The following is a 24,939-nucleotide window of genomic DNA, read 5'->3' as shown; positions in this document are numbered from 1 at the left end:
GTGGGGGGTTGTTGAGAGGGTGGGTAGTTGCGGTGTTGGAAGAAGGTGCCTGCGTGACGACGTCCAAATTACGAGGCGTGTAATGATAGCGTGCGGCGCACCGCCAGGCGGCAGCAGCAGCACCAACGGGCCGAAAGCGCGAGCGAGCGCACGCCTCTGCGGAAACCGCACCGTGTGGCAGCCTCGTCCGCGGCGCGCGCCCGCGACTCGCCAAGCATGCCGGAATGCAGAGCGGCGTGACGGCTGCCTCCGCAGCTGGGAGACGCCCCGGCCACCGGGCACCCCGCGTTCGCACCCCGTGTGGTGCGCTTGCGTGCGTGCGCCGGCGCGCGAACACACGTGCCGGTGCGAAGGAGGGGGAGGAGGAAGGGAAGAGAGAAGCATCTGGGCAGCAGCAGCACCAGCGGCCCGGGTGCTGAAACTCGCATACTGCGGCTGTACCGTCGGTTGGTGCGAGCAGCGCGCGCCCGCACGAGGCTGTACACACATCGATGCAAACCGATCTCCCCGCTTGTGTGCCTCTTGTCCGGCGGTTGGATAAGCGCTAATTAGTCGGGAGTGACGGTTGCGGTGGTCGGGGATCGGGGTGGGGAGGAAGGTTACGTGAGTCGGGCACGAAAACTGTTTGACGCTGGCGAAGTGCTTTCAGTTGTGGGGGTACACTGCGTCCGACGTGTTCAAGTATGCGCTCGATAGCGCAAGGTATAGCTATCGGTGAACCGTCGCACCTTGCGCTTCCGCAAAATCTTTCTATTTGTATCTTTTTTTGTGCACATACTGGTGCACGCAGCGAGAAATTAGTGAATCGTTGGTATATGCTTGGCAATGGGGGATTGCGAGCGAACCATAATGCCTGGCATATGATCCCCTTTACTCTTCTCTTGGATGATGCAAGCACAGTGCAGCTTGCGAATTTGCAGGATGTGTCGTTGTCACCTAGCCGACCTTGTGTGGCCTCGTTCACTGAGTCACAGAGTGAGGGCTCAACGCCATCGTATAACCGGCGCGCGCGGGTGCACGCACACACCGACAGCCGATAGCGAGGATGTGTTAGGACTGATGTGACGCTCGTTATCTCAAGACACCTTCGATCGTTATCTGAACTCCATAATCAACGCTGTTGTCACACTTCAGCGCAGACATTTAGTAGCGTCGCGCTGTAAACAGGGCGATGTGCGACTCTGTACACATCCAGATCGCACGCAACACCACGGACCAAAACATAGGCTGCAACTGTCAAAGGCTACACACGCTCACCCTGCCGTGGTCACGATTTACCCAGCGGCGTGGCCCGACGTGTGCAAGTTCTAATTGCCTTCCTTGCTCTCCTAGTGATTTATTGCTCATAAAACCAAGAGCCCATTTCGGCGCTCCTCTAAACTTCCACACGTGCGCGCGAAACATCCAAATAGCTGCCGTAATGTGTCGCGTGAAGTCGCCTCGATGCGTCTACGAGCCAATAAAATGCGAGCCCGTCAATGAGTCTCAGCGCGCTTTTGGATGGCGCCGCATTCCCTAACGCGGTGCCTCTCATCTCGGCCCTTCTCTACATGGCGGAAGGGCCACATTTGTGGCGCGTTAGAATACCCCAGAGGCGCCATAGGAGCACACATCGGCGTACGTAGCGTTCCCGCTGTATCACCCCCTTCCCCCCGCCCCTTTCCCCCATCCCTGGGCATTCTCTTATATGCAATAACCGCGCACAGAGGGTGTCGATGTCAGCTGTGTCCTCCTGCGGGGAGCAATTATAATACAGATGCTCCGCGCTCTTGATTCGGACGCCTCTGAGGATACGGCCACAGAATGGACGCGTCAAAAAAAAAAGTTTACAAAAAAAGGGGGTCCACCGTGAGCGGGCCGATCGCTGGCTAATTACAGGGATAAGGCGAAGAGTTGTGTTCGCCAATGTGGGAGATAACTCGAGAGCATAAAAGTAATGGTCGCTCGGAGGCAAGGGCCGCGGTGTTCGGAGGCGGCGCCCAATTTGTGAGCGCGCGAGCTTTGCAACAATTTTCGTGCGGCCCGCAGCTTTCACTCTCTCTCCATCTTGTTTATTTTGTCCATTTCTCTCTCTCTCTCATCTCTATAATTTTTACCTCTTGGCGCATCCTTACCATATACACACAAAAAAATGTTTCTTGGATGCTCTCAAGAAAAAAAAAAAACAATAATAAAGGCCCTTGCGTCCCACGCTTTCAAAAATGGCTTATCACACACCCGACCACGCCTTCGACACCGCCGATTATCGAAGCTCTCCTGCAGGCATCCTGTTCGATGGGTGTAAGCTTAGCACCCTGGGGTATTTGTATAATGGGCGGGTATTCTATACAATGTTCTCAGTGTAAAGTTTTTAGCTCTGGGCGAACCCAGTTTTTTGCGCAATGCGGTTGAAGCGACTCAAAGCTGAACACTCGCCGGCAATTTAATTCACCGGTGGGGGGCATCTTTTTCGTTGTTTTTCCTTTGTTTGCTTTCCAGTTTGCAGGGTTCTCTGAGGAGCACGAAGTGTTGTAAACAAGTAAATTAAGCCATAGTTTATTTTAGAGCGCAGCTCTTTGGCGCTTGTTCCTGCGTTTCGCGGCGTCGCCGTTGTCCGTCGTAACCGGCTCTGCAGCAGGTGCAGCGCGCTGCTCTAGCTGCGCGTGCTCCTGGCGCCATCTCCCTCCAGCACGCCCAAGCTGAAACACATAGCCGCCGCCGTTCGCCACTGCGTGTGCATATATAGTGCATGGCAGGTTAACCATCAACCAGTAGACGTAGTTTTCGGACCGTGGCACTGACTAATTTAGAAGCTTGCAGCAGGGTTCCATTCAAAACTCGCTGCATATATACTGCCTGGTATAGCAGGTCACGCGTGTAAGTTTTTTAGTGCATACAACCGCCATAACGCATATATTGTAATGCACAAAATATATTTCCGCTAATTTCTGTAATGCTTGTTTTTTAGTTTACGCAGCTCATCGTCACCGGCACGCGAACTCATCACTTTGTTTGACACGCGAGACACCAAATCTCCGAATGACTATAACCGCGCGCGCTGAAATTTTTACTATGCTTGAGGTTGTTGTCCGCGTTTCCAGCGTCTTATCCCGAAAGTTCGGCGTAGCCTCTAAATTGAGCGTGGTCGACAGCAACGCGTATTTTTGACCCGTTGACCTTCGAGTGCACTTGGTGCTTTCGCCACCGCCGAGTCTGGAGGCACAAGTTCGTAAAACGAAGTTTTTTGCGCCTGCTTTATTAATGACGTCTTTGATCTTTTAAACTTGCAGCTGTCGTCACACCAGCTGTGGCAGTAGGTAGTGCGTTGAAACTCTTGAAGCACCGCATGTCGAATTTTGAGCTATGTGATACACTGTGTAACCTAACCGCTCGAGCTCATGGCGACGCGTATACGCGCATTCCAGTGTGTTCTAGCTCGCAGCAAAATCAGCTGTATACCTTTGAGAAAGTGAATCACATACTTCTACAATGTTTCTGCTTTCTGACGCACCTGACGTCATCAGTTGATTCCAGAGTGCAGAAATATGCCCTCAAGAGTATACGTTGCTAGTTCAATGCAGCGGGGCTGGGACAGGTCGGCAATGCGGATATGATGACTCGGCGTTGAACTCTCTATGGTTCCTCTTTTCATCAATGCTTCATTAAGCCGTGTTTTGTGCGGAATTTGAATATATACGGTTAGCAACATTCGTGCAGGGCCCGAACTGCGTGTACTTCGACACTCTAAACACGAATAGGCCTACACTGGACTAAAAGGGGAGTAAGCTGCACTCTAGCGCACACTCTCTTATAAAAGGGATTGCGCTAGAGGACAGCTTTATTCCCTTTTTACTCCTTTTCTGTTTAGAGTGTACGTCCGTCGCCATTCAGGTTGTTTGCAACCTCGAACTTCGTGCCCTCAGTGTGCAAAAATTGGCTTTTGAGGAAAGGAAATGGCGCAGTATCTGTCTCACATATTTCGGCGGACACCTGAACCGCGCCGTAAGGGAAGGAAGTGGGGAGTGAAAGAAGAAAGAGAGAAAGGTGCCGTAGTGGAGATCACCGGAATAATTTCGACCACGTGGGGATCTTTAACGTGCACTGACATCGCACACCACACGGGAGCCTCTTGCGTTCCGCCTCCATCGAAACGCGGCCGCCGCGGTCGGGTTCGAACCCGGGACCTCAGTGTGCAACGTTTGTCTATTCTCCTCCTTTCATCAGGATTCACTGGCGTTAAAACACGCTGTACTAAAGGCGGCCGCGTGATCACCCCGAACCAGAAAGAGCTATAGGACTTACTGCGTTCTCAAAATTATCAGCCTCTCAACGAGCAACCGTTGCTTCCTGAGAGGCTAAGAGCAACGGGATATCAACCGCAGTTTTAGTCTCCTCATAGCCTAACCATTCGTCGCGATGACTAACTAGCGCAGTTAGTCCTTTTACCCGTTTCCGGCTCAGAATTTGCGTGCATTTGGGCCACTTCCGCCCGAGTCGGCCCCGCAGGGCGTTCGGCGGTGCGCCGGCGACGCCTCCCCCGGCGTGACATCGATCGAAGGCGCACTTCTCGCGACCGCAGCTGTGCGTCCGCCTCCCCCCGTCCTCGAACAGCTGCGCGGGCGAGGCCTGGCGGCGTCCGCAAGACGTCGTGATTGGCCCAGGCGACCCGCTTTTATCGGCGGACGTCTCTCGACACCCGAGTGCGCGCACGCAAGCACATCGATCCGAGGGGAGACGAGCCCCTTGAGGCTTAGCGACACGCCCAGCCAGAGCGCGCGCCTGTCGCGCTCGGCGGCCACGCGAATAGCGGACCCCTAATTACCGCAGTCGCCGGAGAAATCCGTGCGTAGTTTACCCAGGAGGGGCACGCGCTGATCAGACGCGCGAACACTACCCGCTTCTACTGAATACACGGTGAACTGATGCGTTGTTTGGACGGAATTTGCACTCATATAGTCACCATGAAGGAGTTCACTTCAGTTTCGACACTATAGAAAATCAATAAAACTTTTCCTGGCCGGGAGGTCACTGATTACTTTCTGATAAAAGTGTTAGCAAGAAGTGGCCGGATACTTCTCTAATAAAGCAAACTGGTTTATTTAAACTTAAGGATACAAAAATAAGATAATGAATCATTGATACGTAGGAGGTTCGGCTGAAATTCAGAATCCTGTCGGCTGCGCCATGTTAGCGAGAACTATCCGGCCACTTCTTGCTAACAAGAGTGACGATGCAGGATGGAGAGACCCCGCGGATAGCTTAGCTCTTGCGTGTCCGTCACCTTTTCTGTTGAAATGAATTCCGTTAAATGTCTTGCATCGTAGAAAGTTAAGCTTTAGGTGCCAGCGTTCAAATCTCGTCAAACTTGCTGCAGCGTGCCGAATTTTATGTTTCACTTCTCATGTTGGTGGCCAGACGTCGGTGTTCAACCGGTCAACGAATGTGCGTTTCTCTGGACCTTTTATATACAAATGCGCATCACTCGAATTTCTTATTAAAACTGTACGTGAAAAGAGGAAGGTGCAGATTTGTTCGGGAGGTGTCCGCGTTTGATTCCGGCTTGGCAGTGTACCGTAGGATTCACTATTAGCTCCTAACCAGTATTCAAGTATTGATTACTGTTGTAGTTTGCAAAAAAAAAAAAAAAAAAAAACCCCGCAGACTCGTTTTTTTCTTGTTTTTTTCGCGAGAGATATCTGCCTGACGCGTCTTTATCGGCTGTCTGTTTTGAAATATGTTGGGGGGACAGAGAGATCAAAATTTTCACGCCTTGGGAAGATTAGTAAACAGGTCATCCCTTGGACGTGCTATCTCTGGGTAAATAATTTATTGTTACATTTCGTCTTTTGCGCGCTTTTCGTTTAGGTTTGAGTGACGTCACAGTTATAGTCAGATATACTGAAATATAATCGCCTACTTCGCCATTTAGATCCTCTTTTAGTAATATGCTAGCCTGGCCCTTGAGCCGAAATGAAAGCGAGCGAGAAAACAGCTCCTATACTGCAGTTTTCTCAGCCGCAATAGTGACGTCACTGCAACCGTGTGGAGGGTGAACCCGAAACTGCATTAAGACGAATTTCAGTTTTAGCCGCCGCGGTGGCTCAGTGGTTATGGTGCTCGGCTGCTGACCCGAAAGACGAGGGTTCGATCCAGGCCGCGGCGACCGAATTTCGATGGAGGCGAAATTCTAGAGGCCCGTGTACTGTGCGATGTCAGTGCATGCTGAAGAACCCCAGGTGGTCGAAATCTGCAGAGCCCTTCACTACGGCGTCTCTCGTTGCCGTAGTCGCTCTGGGACGTTAAACCGCAATAAACCAAACCAAACCAATTTCAGTTTTAAATTATTTACCGGCCGCACGCGAGTCGCACCTTGTGACCGATGTTTACTAAGTCGGATACAACTCAAGACCTCAGCGGCTTTCTCCCCGTCAATAGACCCCCTTCCAATGGCGTCGGCCGATTCTCATGACCCTGCTAGCGGGACAATACAGGGAGCCACGCCACAATGGAGAGAGGGGTCTATCCCCGACCACAGAGGGAAGGGATTATCCCCTTGCATCTGCCACTCCCTGCTTTGTCACACTGGCAGGATCATGAGCCTCTGCCGCCGCCATTGGCTGGAAGGGGATCCTTTGGCGGAGAAAAGCCTCTGCGTTCTTGAGTTGAATCCGACTGTAATGCAGTGCGCACAATTCCAGAAAAGATAGAACGCACTGAAATGTTTGCTGCCTCTTCCCCTTAGGAAGAAGCACAGCCGTCATATTATTGGCCTGAATAAAACCTGTGTGCTCCAGGTCTATGTGTGCACTTCGGTGTACCCGATTCTGCGCACTGTTTGCCACTAATCTGGTCCCACTTGAAGGGGCAGCTATATATTTTGAGGGGGATTACCTAATCATGGGACGAATTCTCAAAGCACATCGCGCGTCATCGGAGCGGTTCGCGAATGGTTCGTGCTGTGACCTCTACAACAGCGTAAAAGCCCAGCGTACGACAGCAGATATATATAACAACCTATCACGTTCGAACGAGCAAGGTGCGGTGGGAATTCGGTCCTTGATTATGTGGTGCCAGCTTTGTAGTTTCCACTTTAAGTGACATCAAATTATGGAGTCAGAGGACACAGGTGCTCAGAGGATGCCGCTTTCTTATAGCGCCCTGCATGAGTTCCTTTCTGGTTGCTATAGTGCCACGTGAAACTTGGGAGGCTCGCTTCTACGCACGTATATAATAGTTTAATGTCACACGTAATTATCATTTTCACTGATGGTGCACCGTCTCCACTCCGCAGGCAAACGGAATTTGATATTAGAGATAGGCTGTAGTTACTTGAACACAAAAGTGACAGGGCGAAGTGTTTACTGCTGCTGCGTTTTGGTAATAGAGCTGCTGCTGCAATAACATTGATACCCTTCTCCGGAGAACATATTTTTTTTCTGCAAAGCGATTTCATGAACAAAGAAAGCGGGCAGGCCCGGTTGTGCCTAACAGGAAAGAATGAACGCCTCTACGGGCGTCTCGGCCTGAAGTGCCGTTTTTAACCCACGGGTTTAAATTTCAACCTCCGATATTTGTTTCATGCAGACTGTATGCCACAGGCCGAGCAAATAGCGGCCGCTAAGATGAGGCTAACGGTATTGACAAATAGTAGCCTAGATGTCCCGCTCGTATCTACATAATGGTTCTGAATTTGCACTTCTCCCGTTCTTTCTCGCGCATAACGCGCGCCGAAACCAAACAAATGAAATCAACTACCACGTACTACTATATTGATAAAATTAAGGAGTATACATCGGTTAGGTAAAGATTGGGAACTATACGTGGTATACTCGTAGTGCATGATTACGTATGCACAGTTTTCGTCATCGTCCATTGTCGTGCGTCGCTCTCTACACTATATATAGCGTACAGCCGTTACTGCAACCACAGAGGAAGGCAAAGCCGGCCGTTCCATAACGACACTTTCGTGTCGCCATACACTGCAAACCGAAAAACACCCGGATAGGAGTAAATGGCTCATCGCGTAGCGCACTCCCGAAAAGGGGTTTTTATACTCCTCAGAATAGGAGTATATCGTCTACTCCTCTGCTTGAAGGGATATTTTCGGAGTGCTAGAAGGAGTAAAGTGTTACCGCTCTGCAGACGGGAGTTTATTTAGGAGTAAAGTTGTGATCACAAAGGAGTTAGCATGGCAATTAATAGAAGTATTATATACTCCTTTGCAGCTACTTTTATAGTACATTTCAGGAGTACGTGCCTGTTCCTTTTAAGTAGTTTTGACAGGAAATTTTTGGAGAAATTTTTCTTACTATAGGGTTACATTTATGATTCCCAGATGAGTATATTACTTCACTTGATGCGGAAGCCGATTTGAAATAAAGTATTCGTATGGAAGGCTCATTTTAGAGCTTGATATTCCAGGATAAATGCGTCGATGAACTTACAGTGATTTATTTCAAACAATATTTTATTGGGTACAAAACTTTTGAGACATGTGTTCGGCAGCTTGCTTTCGACGGTTACAGAGAACCAACGTCTTGGCCCCTGTAGAAAAGAAGAGTGCCTTAACAAACGCTGTCTTTGGGTACATAATTTAAATACACAAAGGAATGAAAATAGAGATGCCACACTTGAAAGCAAGGAGGGAACCTTGAAATGCTTCGCTGTCAACATACAGGCTCCTTCTGAAAGAAAGATGAGAAAAACAAATGAATCAGTGGAATTGCACCTCTAAGCTTGAAGTATGATGTGCTTCAAGTGTAGAAGTCAACGTCCCAAAGCCGTTCAGAGTGCACTTTTCAATAAAGTAGGTATTATTGAAGTTTAAACGTTTTTCATGACAAAAGATTAGCTAGCAGAACATAGTAGGTAATCAACTAGCTAATACATACCTGTACCCTGTCGGATGACAGCGGCTAAACGCGGTTTTCAGGGAATCACAAATTCCAGAGAGCCGCTTTCGTAAACGTTAAGGCAATACGGCGAATGGGAAGCAGCATCGATAGGGAACATTTTTTCCGCAAAGCATAAAACTAAAAAAAAAAATAAAATGGTCTTACTGAGGCACTTGCGCATTCGCGCTGCCTTTGGCTGCGTTCCTGCACCGAAAGAGGCCTCGAGATATAATTTTTTTTTACTTGTCAGAGGTTCCTCATGCTTTTCAGGCACCATATCAGAACCAATTACTGAAATCAAAACATGCAAACAAAAGACAGCGCTTTGCATACACGCAGCGGAAGCTTACATGCAATTTCCTTGATGGGAGAGCCCACAGCTATGCATTTTCAGGACGTCCTCATTCTGTGTATAGGCCAAAGGCAGGGCAAGGGTGACTGACATAGCAGGCATTGTTAGGAATAGAAAGCTACCACCAGACCCACCCTCCCGCCGCCACCTGTCTTCTGTTAAACTTTGCCGTCACATTCGTGGCCAGGGTTCAAAAGAAAACATTCTACACAGGTCTATGGCTGGGAAAGGAATATACTTTCGGAAAAGAACGCCAACCAGAAAAAAAAAAAACATGTTTGGGAATCTTCTTGGTTCTTTCAGCAGGTGTGACTGCGAGTGAGTCACAGCTTGCCTTTTTTAAGCCTTCGGTTAGTCATCCGCCGGGTCACTGATCGTAGACAGTTGATGCAAGGATAGTCCCCTCGAAGTCAGTCTTGTCAACCCGCGCTTCCTTCCTTGTTCATTTGTTTGGCATCCGCTTTGTGCTGCTTCAGTTTTTCTGGGAAATGCTTGCTTTCGCCAATGTACTATGTCCAGCACGAGCAGGGGATCTCGTACACTGGCGTAAGCTTTATTCTTTTTCTTTCGCTGCCTTCCTGGGATCAGCAGTCTGAACCGGAACGCTTGCCTCCACGAGTTTCACATAATGGAATGTGTTCGGAAACTGCACGCGAAGTGGAAACTTCTTTTAACATTTTTCAAATGCGAAGAGCTTACAAGATACCACATTTTGGAACTAGACGCCTAACCATCCAGAAAAGGCAGCGTTCAGTATGGTTGAAACCTCATGTCCGCTGCCGAAAATCGCTGCAACGTTAAGATGCCACCAACTCGAAAATGTAACAGTTTAGCTAATCTCCGTGAGCGCTAAGGCGTCGCCATGTCCTGTGCTATGACTGAAAAGAATAAAATCGCTTGCATTGTTTGCATAACAAGGCCCTCTTAAAACACAGGAAAGGAAGCAACCGATGAGGGCACGGTTCTCAGCACTGTTCGTAATAACGTGACAAAAATTCACAGACCCCAAGGCTGTGCATTTTCACCTGTCATTGCCTGTACAGCTTTTCCATATTCATGGGGCGTGAACGCATGAAGAAAATTTGGTCCCTAGAAGAACTGACCGTACTTCCAGCTGTACATGTTAGCGTAACAGCCACGACTGCAGTGCCACACTCTTTTTTTCAGCCGCATGCAACAACAAATTTCTCAGATACTTACTTCATGCTTGCTGTGTGAGTTGGCTCCACCGGACCACAATGAAGCCTTTGCTGTTTTGCTGTTCTCGTTAAGCCTTTCATCTCGGCGCACCCGTGGTTCACAGCAAGTCACAGCACACTGAAAAGGGAGCGGCGTTAAGTGCATGCGCGTCTATGGCATCAAAGGAGAGTTTAATACTGCTTACCAGAACACACGACGATGATAATCCGGTCTTTAGTATTCTTGCAATACAGCGAAAGAACGAGGGGCCGACGATGTCGAGAAAACTGGTGCGTCACACACACATCGCCATGTCGGCGCGGCGAAACGGCAGCACCCAACACTTGTATGCTGCGTAGACAATGAATGACTAGCCGCTGCTTCTGCACATTTTGCTGGCTTGAGTGAGACGTTCATTGCAGCACGTTGCTGCTAAGGTCGATGATGTCCAGTCTTACGTCACGACAAGAGCGCGCAAAGGAGCGGGTGGCAAACTGGCGACTTCGGGGAGGTCGACGCGTCACACACCGCCATGTTGGCTCGGCTGAGCTCGGCTGGCTAAGCCTCTCGCAGACTGCCGTCGCAGGCGATGCAACACCAAGCGTTCTCCGAATACACTGGGGGCTTCACAGGCACTGTCTGTGGCACACATTGGTGCGCGAGGTTGCGGCGATCCGGTGTCTTGTAACATGACAAACGTGCGTGAAGCAGCAAAAGCACAGGCGAGCAGGCAGCGACGACAGAGCCGGCGTCGTCACCTGCAAGTGCAGCGAACCGGTAGCTGCCACTAGGCGGCGGGCAGACACTAAGGAGTGCATAAAGGGCCTGAAGGAGTATTGAAGCCGACATACTCCTTCTTGGAAAAGTAGTAAAATCATGTAAATGCTTTATTTTACTCCTCGATTTCGCGACGGCAGTAAAAAAGGAGGATTTCCTCTTTTTTACTACTTAAAGTCGATTGCGCAATTTTCAATAAGGAGTTTAAAAGCGGTCACTAGCCATTTATATTCCTATTTGGGCTTATTTGTGTTTACAGTGTATAAGAGCTGTCGATCCAGGGACTCACGCAACCTCTCCCTTGATTTGCGCTCGCTGCGCGGACATTGTGCGCCTCGTACAGAACACATTAGGCGACTTCGTGACCAGCGACAATCATCATTCCCGCGTTGCCCCCGCGCCGTTTAGGCACTCTCCACCGAGCACCGCGGTCGCCATTGCTGGCACCTCTTCTTCATTCGCCGACAAACTTACAGGGCGTAAATGGTTCGAATAGAATAAGAAGGAAAGTGGGTGAGGTAAACATGCGAATTGCGCAGGCGATCGAAACCGCGTTTTAGGGCCGCGCTCATAATGCACCGAGACTCGTGCGTGACACCGTGAGGGACTTTTTTTTTTTTTCCCCTGTGGCTGGACGTGCACTTTCAATCTGCCGTGACTCTCGACTCGTTTTGGCGTCGTTGACGTTATCACGTCCCCGTGGCGTGTAAACTGCCCGCTTCGAGCGCACGCCGCGCCTCCTGTACCGCAAGAGGGGAAATTGTCGAAAATGCGCCGTCGAAGCGGAGTTCGGTGCCTTCACCCTTCTTGCCTTTCCGCTGCGTAACGGCAATGATTCCGGTATAACCCGCAGCCGGGAGTCTAACTAAGCATGCGTGGTGATAGTTGGCAGGAAATGCGCTCATTAGCAGAAAGGAGAATAAGTGGCATCAGGAGTTATGGCGGCGACTCCCACTCATCATGCACATCCACTTAGCGCCTTCATAGGCATCAGAAAAGCCGGCCCCGGAACACTCGCGGAGTACTGCAAGTTTTGAGTGCCCACGTGAAAATGAAGAGGAAGGAGCACCCGCTTGTTAACTGCACACCAAAGTATAACCGCTATCACCGCCGCTTGCAGACAGCCGTTGTCAAAATGATCTATATGCTTTCCGTGCACTTTCTGAAGCGATAACGTTCAGGAGCTCGTGTGGCAGAAACTACACCGTCGTCGTCGGCGACGTTAACCGTGAGCGAAAAATCCCCAGAGAAGTAACCTAGGGGGCAGGTGCGCCATCTTGTGACGTCGTCACAGCCTGTCCACCGGATTGTGAGCAAACTCACCACCATGGCAGGTGGGAGTTTAATTAATGACTGGTCGCGAGGCGTTGCTCGGGAAGAGCAACCTGGATCGCGCACAAGTCCCACCGTTCGCAGCACCTGCCAAAGCGCAGGGCAGTGGCGCATCGCTTAACCGCTGCTGCACCATTGCGCCAGGAAGGGGTATGAGGACTCCCAGGGATCTATAAGTGTATAGTGGAGAACGACAAATTCTGGACAGAAGGGCAGTCACCCGCTGACGCTATCGCGCCATACCCCCTCCAATATTTATAGAATCTATTGACTTTCTATAGATATTTCCTTTTGTCTATTTATAGTCTGTAGACAAAAAGTTTACTAAAAGTGTTTTTGTATTGTCTGTAGACTAGTCTATAGAATTTCTCGATAGAAAGTTCGTAGACGTTTTTGACAAATGTCCATGGGCAGTCTATATTCTGTATGAATAAAATTTTGTAAGGGAGAAAACGGAAAGAAGAAGCAGGAGAGGGAAAACAGTGCTCTGAGGTTCCGGCGCACGCCAAACACCTTCAGGTCGCCGAAATTGCGCGAAAATTAATCCGGAGTCCTCCATTACGCACAGAGCATCTTATGGCGCGCTGTGTAGAATTGGCGCGATAAACTATATTCAAATCAAGGCAAATAAAATTGACTCTGTGCTGCTTCGGTTAAACGAAGCGCCACTGCCTTTCATGGCAGGTGTTGCTTGCCACCGGTGTGCCTTATTCTGTGCGATCAAGTTTGTCCCAAGGAGCAACCTCGCACGAGCAATCATTAATTCAACCGCCACCTTCCAGGTTGCATGAGGACGACATCTTTTATAGGTACCATCGAGTTTTATCACGCAGGGACGAGTTTTCGGTCAATGGGGCAAGTAACGCTTACGCCTTAAAAAAAAAAAACACACACACACACATCAAGTAGAACCCGTCGCGCCAGTTCGCCGAGAAACCTTCTGAGATGGAATAGTGCAGCTGCGCACGCTTGCTGAAAAGTGGCTGTCCATTGTTGACAGGAGAGCGAGCGCTGCCGTGCGGTGTCGCTGAGCATGCTTGTGCATGCACGTGTTTCGGAGAACACTCGGCGTGCGATGGGCTTCACTGTCTCGCAGCTCAAAGGCGGGCGGCTGGATTGTTCGAAGAGAGGGCATAAATCTCAGCCCTTGTTTGCTTTTTCCTTTTTCATTTTCTTATTTCTCATTCCGCCTCCAACTCCACCGTCCGTTTTCTAGCGTTCGGAAAGAATCGCGGGCTTTTTTTTTTCCCCTCGCGTACACACCTGCATCTATGCGGCATCGATCATTTGCATACAGACCCCCAAAGCGAGCCATGTTTTCCTCGATGCGCGCATATGCAAAAGCGGCGCTCTACCTACACTCGTCCCGTTGGCCCCAGTGCGCGCGCATCTGTGTTTGCGACGCGCACTTCATGAAATTTCACTCGCGGTCATTGTTGCGCGCGCGCGCGAAGCGTATATGCCGTATAGCATCGACGGCTTCCATAATTCATGCGAATGATCGATCTTCGTCTTTCCGCGCCGCTGCGCGCGGTTTTGTGAGGACGGTTTTTCGAGCATCTAGATCGCCCAGGTTCTGTTGATTGCTACATACTCCCCTCAAAAAAAAAAAAAAGCAGTCGCTTGAACGCCGTGCGGTATTCTTCCAGAAAGCACGCCGTTCAAAGATATATGTTCGCTTCTTAAAATGTGTGTTTGCTTTTTGTCCGTTTGTTGAAAACGTCACTCGTGAGTGAAGACGGATATGCAGGCTTTCGCAGAAAAGCTATCTCGCGCCCTCTATCCAGGCTCGTTCAAAAAGGAGCTCGCGCAGCCAACTTCACACGGTCCATCCGCGAAGAAACTAGAAACTGCAGGCATGAGGAAAAAATCGCCGCGAAAACAAACTCAAACCGCGAAAACGGCCCAGTAAAGGGATCGAGAAGTCTGTACGCTCCGTGCAAACTACGTTCTGTACCGCTACACGACGCGTTCAATCTATCGTGTGTACTCGTGTATGCTTCTCACTGTATAGTCTCGTTCAAATCGAACATAGTTTGTCGCCGTGTATTTGAACAGCAACATCGCCGCCAGCATATCTCGCGCAGAATTGCTAGCATTAACATTTAGACCGGGTATTGAAAAGGGCAGTTTCGAAATATCCCTGGGCTAGATGGTATTCTCATTTTAGAAGAGTTTCCTTGCAGAGGCACTACCAAAATGTGTGCAAAAAAATAAAAAAGCTCCCAGGCTAGCCCCTTGTGAACTCTAAGGGTGGGTGCACGCGGCAAGAAAATTCGGCACTGTTTTTGCTGCGAAAGCAACACTACGCGAGTCGCCGAGCCATTTCGCGGAGCTGACGAACGGCCATACTGCGCATGCGCGGGGAGCAGTGAAGTCACATGGCGCACAGCTGGCGCGCCGCCGCCGTCGCTGCGCGGGTGACTCAGAGGTGCCGCCGCCGCTCTCGCCAGTTGCGCATGCGCAGTAGCGGCGCATAGCTAGCGTGCCGGGGCCGCCGCCGCTGCCGCGCGCTCTCCATCACCTCTCTCTCTCTCCTGGTTGCTTTCGCAATCCTCCAGGTTTAATCTGAGCTTAACCACTGCCATTTTTTTTTCATTCGACATTCACTTCGGCAAGAATTCAAGCATTCGACCGCATTCGAATAATTCGACGTTCCGCCAAGAAAACTGGACTGGACACGTAAGCTCCGCCTCAAGTGTATGACGCGCTCGTGTTAATGGGTTAATGCCCATACATGCGTTATTGGCGATTCTCTACTCTACATTCATAGTGCGCTGAGAGTCCTCATACCGCTCCTGGCGCAGTGATGCAGCACTTAAGCGATATACGCCACTGCCCTACGATGGAAGGTGCTGCCACCGGTGGGGATTGTGAGAACCAGAGTGCTCTTCCCGCGCAATCTCTCGCGGTCAGTCATTAATTTAACTGCCACCTGCCACGTTAGTCAGTTTCTTCACAATTCGACAGGCAGGTTGTGATGACGCCGCAAAGTCATGTGGCCTAGGTGGAGCTCTTGTGTTGCTTCTCTGAGGATTTTTAATTCGCTCACAACGTGTACGCCGGATTTTCTGCAAAACAGGAGCCTTAACGCCAACGCTTTAATACTTCGAGAGAACAGTCCGCCGCGGTGGCTCAGTGGTTATGGTGCTCGGCTGCTGACCCGAAAGACGCGGGTCCGATCCCGGCCGCGGCGGTCGGATTTCGATGGAGACGAAATTCAGGCCCGTGTCCTGTGTGATGTCAGTGCACGTTAAAGAACCCCAGGTGGTCGAAATTTCCGGAGCCCTTCACTACAGCGTCTGTCACAGCCTGAGTCGCTTTGGGACGTTAAACCCCATAAAACCAAACCATAAACCAAACTTCGAGAGAACAGGTACTTAAACCACGCTGCAGTGCAAAGCAATGCGTTCATTTGTCCGTAATAACGTGAATTCATCGCTGTCAACGTTATCTTCACCGCCATCAGTAGACTGACTGTTGAATAATTCAATCCATCGTCTCCGGCGCGAGCAGGATCTAAATGCGACGAGAATGGAACACACGTACAGTGAATATGGCAAGGAGATTTAGGTAGATTTGCTGCAGCGTATAAAGTGAGAAGAATTATAGCAGATGAGTTGTTCGCACATTTAATCGTTACAAGGCCAGCCCATGTAGTGTGCAGCAATGTAGTACCGCATGAGTTTTTTTTCTCCAACCTGATTTCCGGCTCACGCCACGAGATTGCGCCTCCGTGTGTCACCGAATAGAGTGACTGAAAATTTTTCCAGTGACCCTAGCGCTGAACAGGTGGCAGGTTGCTTATGCAGCCGAGGCCGCATCTTTTGTATTACCTCTGCGATCTGTCAAGGATGATGGAAGCATAGCTGTACGCACCTCCAGTCTGCATTTGTCAAGACCGTATCGGAAAATGTCCTTCGATTCCATGTTAGTGTGCAAGGAGGGAAAAACTCCTTTCAGAAGCGATCAATGTGCTCTAAACAACAGGCTAGAGCTTCTGCTCACGAATCGTGTTAATAAGCTTGGTTCGATTTGATAAGCAGTTAAAGGCACAACACGTCCGTAGGCCTGATAAAAAAAAAAAACAACAAAAAAACGAGGACGCTTAAGCTGCGCCTGAGGCGTATAAACGTGACAGCGTCTTCTTCTCTAGGTTACACTCTAGGACATACTACGCCACTACATACCGATACAATTACTGCAACATCAGTACACATCTCAAACACACGTTACTAAGTCAAACACACAACAGCGCGTCCACTAGATGCCCCTCTAACACGCTTGGTCGGGAGCCTTCGTGGCCTGCGTTGAGTGTCCCGCCTGGCACGTAGAAGGGCCTGGATTCGAGCCCATAGGCCGGCTAGTCTCTTTTAATGAATTACTTCTTTATTCTGAAATATCCCCCTTAGAGGAACCTCGTCGCCAATTTTGGCTTCGTTTAGATTTTCCCCCAATTCGTTAGCTTCATTTTGAAACTTCTGAGAGTGTATCCGACTGACACAGGACGACGGACGACAACGCCGGGTTTCCGCAGTATGAGTTCGTTTCGTTATCGCGTAAAATGTGTCAGAATACGCGATAATTTTTTATTTTTTTTTAGCGTTTATATAAACTAATGACACTCACGTAAGTTCGGGGACTTCTCGACTGTTTTAGTTATGAGCCTTTAGTGGCGTCCGCTACCGCCCCGTTTTGAAGGGGACACTATAGTACCATACATCTATCCATCCATACATCCACTCCCTCCCACCGGGTTCACATGGCCGCAGCCCAGCAGGCCCAAACTGGAGTTTCGGGCCACGACGTATTAGGCAGGTGGGAACACCTACCTCCGACCAAGTCCCCCATGTATAAAAATCATCTCTGCTCACCGAACAAACAACGAGATGATTGCGTCGGGCCCAGCTACTTATCGACTGCACCGTAAAGAGATGGTTACTCAAGAAGTTGAGCTCGTTTAAAAAGAAGCGAAGTGAACTTAAAAAGAGAAAGACAAATAAGTGGGAATACCACCACAAGCACCCCTCGGAGCGAAGCACTGCGCTAGAATCCCGCCAAAGTTCACTCGCGCGGTCGCGCGCCGCTTTGCTCGTCCGGGCAGGCAGCTCGCGGAGAGAGACCGCGGGCGAGGCAATTATCGCGTCTTTCGGCTCGCCGATCATTATTTATCGGCCGCGGATCGCTGTCTGCGCCCCGGCCGACGCCGTGAACAACAACGACGAAAAAAAAAGGTGGGCGCTTGGGCGTCGCGCGCTTCCAGCGAGCACGCATGCGCCGCCCGAGAAGTGCTAATGTGCTCTCGGCCTCTCCAGCCGCCGCGCTCGCCTTAATTACACACCGCCGGCTATGCGTGGAGATGCAGGGTCCCCCCCCCCCCCCCCCCTGCCGACATGTACACACAGACAGACATAACCGCCGCCACTTGGTCTCGCATTATAACCACCCCGAGTGTACATACAAGCACACGCCTCGACCCCCCCCCCCCTCACCTTCCAGCTTGTTTGAGCTCCCGTGTGCTGCGACTTCCCGTGCGTTAGTCTGAACGCGGGTGTCCCACCATTCGGTCGGGGCTAGTGTACGTTGGGTGCCGCCGAGCACGAACGTGTGAGTATGCGTACACACTAGCGTACGCGAAGAGAGAGAGAGAGACGAAGGGTAGGAGAGGGGGAGAAGGGAGGAGGAGTGCATTTTGTGTGCGTGCTCTCGCGACGACGAGTGGCGCGAAGATTTGCCATTTAGACGCGCCTTGATTGCCTCCTGCTCGCGCACGGCACCCTTGCTTCCCAACCCACCTCTTGGTGCGTACGCTCGTCTCGCTGTGGTGTCTCTGTACGCAAAGGAGCCGCCGAAAGCAGCTTCTTCGACTTTCATGAACGGACGAAAAGGAAAAAAGAAAAAGAAGAAAACGTCTGCTCTCCGTCTTCTCCCCCTGCAGCTAGTGCGGATGTGCGAGTACGGCGTCAACTACTAAATAATAAGGAATGCGGTTCTGAGAAAAAGACCTACGCAAAATTAGAAGGGACCGCGAAAAAAAAAAAAGAAACGAAGCAGTGACTTGAACTGGATGATAAAATGAGTGAGTAAATGTGAACTGACCGATCGCTTCCCACGAAGCGATTCGCAGCAGAGGTGCTTGACTTCCTAAGAGGCGGCGAGAAAAATAAAGAAGTAATAACAAAAATTATTCCATCAATTACAAGCTCCGCCGGAAGCGGGAACGTAATAAAATTGAACAGGCTGGGTATCGGGGTGGAAAAGAAAAAAGATGTTTCTTTTTTTGGTGAAACGAGAGCGAACTGAATTCCGTAAATTGAGTCGTCAAAGTTAAATGGAGTCCCCTAAGTGAGTCGACAGAGCCTGTACCGCGTATATAGACACGGTCTGCGAGCACATTAGATACGCCTGCACGCACCGGCTTGGTTCTCGGGGGGAATCCTTCGCTCGTTAGTCAAGTCATCCGCGTTGTAATGAATGCAAACTCAAGAGTTAAGCTTTCAGACTCGAACGGGCAACTTTGCTGCTGTCTAGGCTGGCACTGTATACTGCTTACTCCTTTTTAATCCCTGGCTCTTTCTTCCCGCAGTAGTTAAGTGAAATCTCCCTAGCGTGAAGTAGATTTGCAATAAGAGCGCAAATGCTCATTAGCGTCCACCCAAGCGCAGCCATACGGCTATAAATAAAAGCTATACAGCTTTCAAAGAATCTTCGCAATGGAAGAGCATTTCATCTTGGTCCGGGGTTCGAACCTGAGACTACCGCCTGTCCGGAGCAGTTGCTGTACCAAATAATGGCGCATTCCAAACGCCGATCCGGAGCAACCCCTCTTACGCCACGAAGCAGAAGAGTGGCGTTTCGAACCCCGAACCATGGACTAATTTTTCTTTAACTAGCAAGTTTCTGTGAAAGTTGTATAGCTTTTACTTTGTATCTTTATTGCTGCGTTTGGGTGGAAGTTAATGACAAATTACTCCCTTACTACCTTCCTGCACCCTTTAGCCTGCGTATGTCAACGCGTATTGACGACGTTTAATCTCAGCTCCAAATGGCAATCTATTTCTCGCAGCAAGCAAGCTAATCAGTCCAAGCATTACTAATTTGCTAACAAGTTGCGTAAAATCGGTTATGAAAGCTCGCTGACTGTCTTTTCTTCGCGTTAATTTGCGTTACTGCGATCAGAACGTAATCTGTTGAAGCCTGGCTACTTAACTGCAGCACTGGCGGAAGCAGTTGTAAGTCATTTCTCTTCTTGATTTTGTGTTCCTTGATGTTCTGATGGAACCGAAAAAGAATAAGTAAAATCGATACCGGGCTCGCTGTAATGAGGCGATGCGAGAATGCCTAATTTTGGGCACACGCCGGTTATTACACCCCACTGCCCCGCACCTCATTAGGTTCGAACCTAATGTGCATGAGTTATTGGATTCATTTGGAAGGCAACCGCGTCGGTCGGTGCACCCTCTAAAGGACCTCGTTTCGAGCGTCGCGGCAGAACTAGTTCCCACGGGAACGCTCTGAGTGACAAGCACTCTGACCGTGAGCTTAATGTCGCGCTTTATCACTGCCACTTAATGCAGAAAAAAATGTAATCCGACCACATTTAAACCCTACTAAGCGAACAAGGTCATTCAATGCCTACTGTGGTCGCTTTTATGAGCGGTTTAGTAGCGACGACACTACGTGCCATCTAACACACACACACTCTGACGCCTCAGGAGTGGAATGCATAAGATTGTCCACTGCAGCTGAAAGAGATTACGAGAAAATATGAAAAGGTATCCAAAGAAACAAATTATAAGTGACGCCATATTACTATCTGGGGCCAAAATTCGCACTAAAGCCGGGACAAAATTGGCAGTGGTTTAGCTCTGGTTAAACCTGGAGGATTGCGAAAGCAACGAGGAGAGAGAGAGGCGATGGAGAGCGCGCGGCAGCGGCGGCGGCCCCGGCACGCTAGCTATGCGCCGCTACTGCGCATGCGCCACTGGCGAGCGCGGCTGCGGCACCTCTGAGTCACCCGCGCAGCGACGGTGGCGGCGCGCCAGCTGTGCGCCGTGTGACGTCACTGCTCCTCGCGCATGCGCAGTATCGCCTTTCCTCAGTTCCGCGAAATGGCTCGGCGACTAGAGTAGTGTTGCTTTCGCAACAAAATACATATGAGCGAACATGTGTGTGAAAGGACTGTCTGAAGTGTTCTAACATAGGATAAAACCAAAACCATCTCTTCATGTGTAACATGCCGCATAGCAGAGGATCTGTTGTGGGGGCACAGTGGTTGGGTTGTTCGGTTGCACGAAGTTGCTGGATGGAATCCTGGCAGCGGCGACCGTATTTCGACGGCGGCCAAGTACAAGAAACGTCTGTCTGTATTGCGACATCGTCGCATGGTATACACAGAAACCCGTGGCGGTTAAAAACTGATCCAGAGCCTTGCGCTACACGGAAGTTAGAGGTCTTTGAGGTAACTAAATAACTAGCTCAATTAATATAATATAAATAACAAACTTTGGAACTTGCTGACAAGATTTGAATGAAGGAAAGAGCTCGAACATCAGTCGTATTTACGTCGCGTCCGCCGCCTCGGTGGCTCAGTGGTTATGGTGCTCGGCTGCTGACCCAAAAGACGCGGGTTCGATCCCGGCCGCGGCGGCTAGAAATTCTTTGGAGAAGAAATTCTAGAGGCCCGTGTACTGTGCGATGTCAGTGCACGTTAAAGAACCCCAGGTGGTCGAAATTTTCGCAGCCCTCCACTACGGCGTCTCTCATAGCCTCAGTCGCTTTGGGACTTTAAACCCCATAAACCAAACTAAACCTTACGTCGCGTCCTTTTTAGGCATATTTTATATATCCGTTTTTTCTAAGTGCAGATTATGGCGAGCTCAATCAAGCACAAATAATTATCGCGGTTGGCATTGCTAATGACTTTGTTGACACAGGCCGAAGGCGTCGCTGAGGGCGGGATGTGTGCGTGGGTGAGTGCATGCTATTGCTTGTACATGTGAATACGTGTCACGGGATAAAGGAGGGGAAGTTAGGCGAAAAAAAAAGTACACCCAGCCCTCTATCCCCCATCTTTCCTGCTTGTATTCTTTTTTTTTTATGCGAGATCATCACACCCGGCTAATAAAGCGTTCCCAGCGCCTGTACCAAACTGCGCGGCATTAACGCCGATACACCCCGTATAATGCGGAGAAACTCGCCCATATCTCGCTTCCATCTCAAAGCTCGGCGCCGGCCCGTGATGGGAGCAATCGGACCATTCATCTTATCGCGAGCATCGCGGCTATCAGCACCGCTTATTAGATATATTTTTCGCTCTCACCCCCCTCCTTTTTTCGTCACCCAGCGAAAACGATTCCTAAGGCAGCGCGCGTGCAAAAACAGAAAAGAAAAAGGGAGAGGGAGGGGAAAGAAATGAGGGAAAGAGGAATGGACAGAAAGGCTCGCCAATCGCAACGCTGCCTAATTCGAGAGAGCGCGAGAAGTGAGACCACTAACTAAAACGGCGCCGCCGCCGTTCGGGATGCGAGGAGGCAGCTCGCGTTGCGGCGGAACGCATAGCACGACGGGCGCAAACACCCGCACGCACCCAGGAAAAAAAAAAAAAAAAGCAGATTGATTGCGCCGCGCCGCTCGCATGCGCATTTTGTCGCGCGCGAGATAAGGCCGTTTGTCGCCCCGTCTAATGACCGCGTCGCCGCTCCCACCCCGTGGTCAGCGCGGCGGCTCCCAGCGACACACGCGGCCTGCTTAAGAAAGCATGCCCCTCTTCTTTCCCTACGATCTTCTCTCTTTCTCGCTTCCTTCCTTCTTTGCTTCTCTTCTGCGCACACCAGCGCGCGGTCAGTCGCTGAGGGGACCACCTGTAATTTGGGTGTCCCCGCGCGGTTTTGCAGCCTTCGGCGGCGGCTGTTATGTAGCCAGCCCGTCTTTCCGTTTGCTCTCTCTCTCGAGAGTCATGTAGTACACCGTCCAGAGATATATATATATATCTCGACACGGGCAGGCCGCTCGGATACCCGCGGCTAAGTACGCGCTCACAAGCGCTCGGCGACAGTCGCGCGCATAGCCGGCTCGGCGTGATCGTTTTTTTTTTCTTTGCTCTTTGTTTTTTATTTACACCCGCGGCTATGCTGCATGTCGGTGCCCATTCCGGGTCGCCCCATTCCTGCGTAACGCGGCCGATCCGGTTCAGCCAGCCAGTCAGGAGAACGGGGGGTATGCCCCCGGGCCCAAACACATGACACGCCTGTCGACAAGCTCGCATGTACCGCGGCCGTTTTCATCGGCGGCGCCTGTCGCTAGTGCGGCCGCACGAGAATGATCTACGCTGCCTCGCTCTCAGCGGTTGTTCGCTCTCAACGGGGCCCACATCCCCGGGAGAAGCTCGCGGCGAAGTTGGGTCGCCTTTTTAGTTGGTCCGCGATATATACCGCGTCGTTTCGCGCTCGGTTCCCGTATGTATGCCCCCGTCGTGGTGTGATGAGTCCTCACCGCGGCTCGTCAGTGGTTGTGGCGGTCCGCCGGATTTAATTATAGCAACGTGGACACGTGCTTTTTTGTGGCACTTGACCTTTCACCGCCATATTCGTCACACTTATCGCGCGTTCGCGCGACGCCATCAGCGCGTACCTAATTCACTAAAGGCGCGTTTCTAGGAGACGCGTTACCAGTGTCCTGCGTCCTGCAAGGAGACCGGTTGTACTGTGGTGATTAAGCCGCAAATCACCGTGGTGCGCTGGTGCGGTGGCGTTGCTGTGACGCTTAACCGCAGTTATCTCGGGTAACGGCTAATGGTCGCTTCGAAGGCTCCTATTATTCGCTGATGCTAGCCGACATCGCTGAGCCAAAAGTAAAATGTTAATACGTTATTAGGGAATCATTTCAATAATGTGCACACGATAGCTGAAAAAAAAATGATTACCTTCGAAGACAGTGTGACGATAATTATACCACAAGTGCGAGTGGGTGTTTGATGTGGTATTCTGAATTATATTCATGATGCGTAAGAGTGTGCAAGCAACCTTTCATTACAATGTGAAACTGAGATACTTGCTTTTCGCGCAATGTGACGACGTATACCGAGAAGCTTTACGCTTCCCTGTCTACTTGAACGAGCGTCAAAATACACCTTTTTTTTTTCTGGCGCTCGCTCGCTAAATCCCCATAGACGCGAACGCCATTGCATCACGTACCCATGCCGTTTCATAAAACGCGATTCTGTAGATTGTGCTTCCTGTCGGATACAATGCATCACACCCTCATTTGTCTATAATGTGAGTTGAAGGAAGCGGGCAGGCTGAATTAATACCGTGTTGAAAACGCCGTCGTGCTGGCTCAGTGGTTATGGCGCTCGGCTGCTGTCCCGAAAGTCGCGGGTTCGATACCAGCCGCGGCGGTCGAATTTCGATGGAGGCGAAATTCTAGAGGTCGTGTGCTGTGTGATGTCAGTGCACGTTAAGGAACCCCAGGTGGTCTAAATTTCTGGAGCCCTTCACTACGGCGTCCCTCATAGCCTGAATTGCTTCGGGACGTTAAACCCCCATAAACCAAACCAAACCTTGTTGAAAACTTACCTACCCTATTAAAGAATGTGTATAGGATAGAAGGGGCCAGCAAAGAGGACTATGACACATTTGGTTTGGCTTTATAGGATTAACCTCACAAGACGAGCCAGGCTGTAAGGGATGTCGTATAGTGGATGGCTCCGGATAATTTCGATCGTTTGAGGTTCTTTAGCTTGCACTGACATCGCACAGTACATGAAAGTCGCAGGCGCGATCCTGCCTGATTCAGTAGCATTTCGATGGAGTCTAAATGTTACGGGCCCGTGTACTGTGGATGTCAGTGCCCGAGGTGGTCGAAATTATCCGGAGCCCTCCACTACGGCGTCCCGATAGTCTGCTCGCTTTGGGACATTGAATCCTATAAAACCAAACCAAATGTGCAATAATCCTATCTGTTGACCCATTCACACCTATACACATTTTTCAGCGGGGCATTGGGCTGTGCTTTGTCAGTGTAGTCACCGTCCGCTGCAATATTTTTTGTGGTTGTTACTCAAAACAGCAACTATCTCTCTGACATCGTATATGCGCCTTGGCAGACACTCCAAATGGCTCGAAGGTTAGTCGATAACGGTCTATAAAACGACGCCTATACCTAATAAAGCACCGAAAACTACTTCTTCTCACGAATTCTGTAGCATCTCTTATATAAATAGTCTATAGAGTTTCTATACACTTCTTATAGACTCTATTACCTTTGCATAGAGGTTTCCTTTCGTCTGTTCATGGTCTATGGACTGTTTATAGACAAAAGCCTACTAAAAGCTTATGGCCATAAATCTCCACCTCTCCACCTTTCCCTCATTAAATTCCTTTCTCTCTCTCTCTGTCTATATGATTTTTATTGTCTATGTTTATT

The 24,939-nt window shown here is 50.2% G+C and overlaps 1 protein-coding gene across 3 annotated transcripts in view; it reads left to right on the top strand.

Moving 5' to 3' along the window:
• Positions 1-24,939, top strand: part of LOC149339057 (paired box protein Pax-6-like) — a 251,155-nt gene that overhangs the window by 135,884 nt on the left and 90,332 nt on the right. The window lies entirely within an intron of this gene.

Source organism: Amblyomma mixtum, chromosome 6 (genome assembly GCF_055824585.1).
Source record: "Amblyomma mixtum isolate Tamu chromosome 6, ASM5582458v1, whole genome shotgun sequence".
Classification (NCBI taxonomy): Eukaryota; Metazoa; Arthropoda; class Arachnida; order Ixodida; family Ixodidae; genus Amblyomma; species Amblyomma mixtum.
This window is presented reverse-complemented; position numbering and strand designations above follow the sequence as displayed.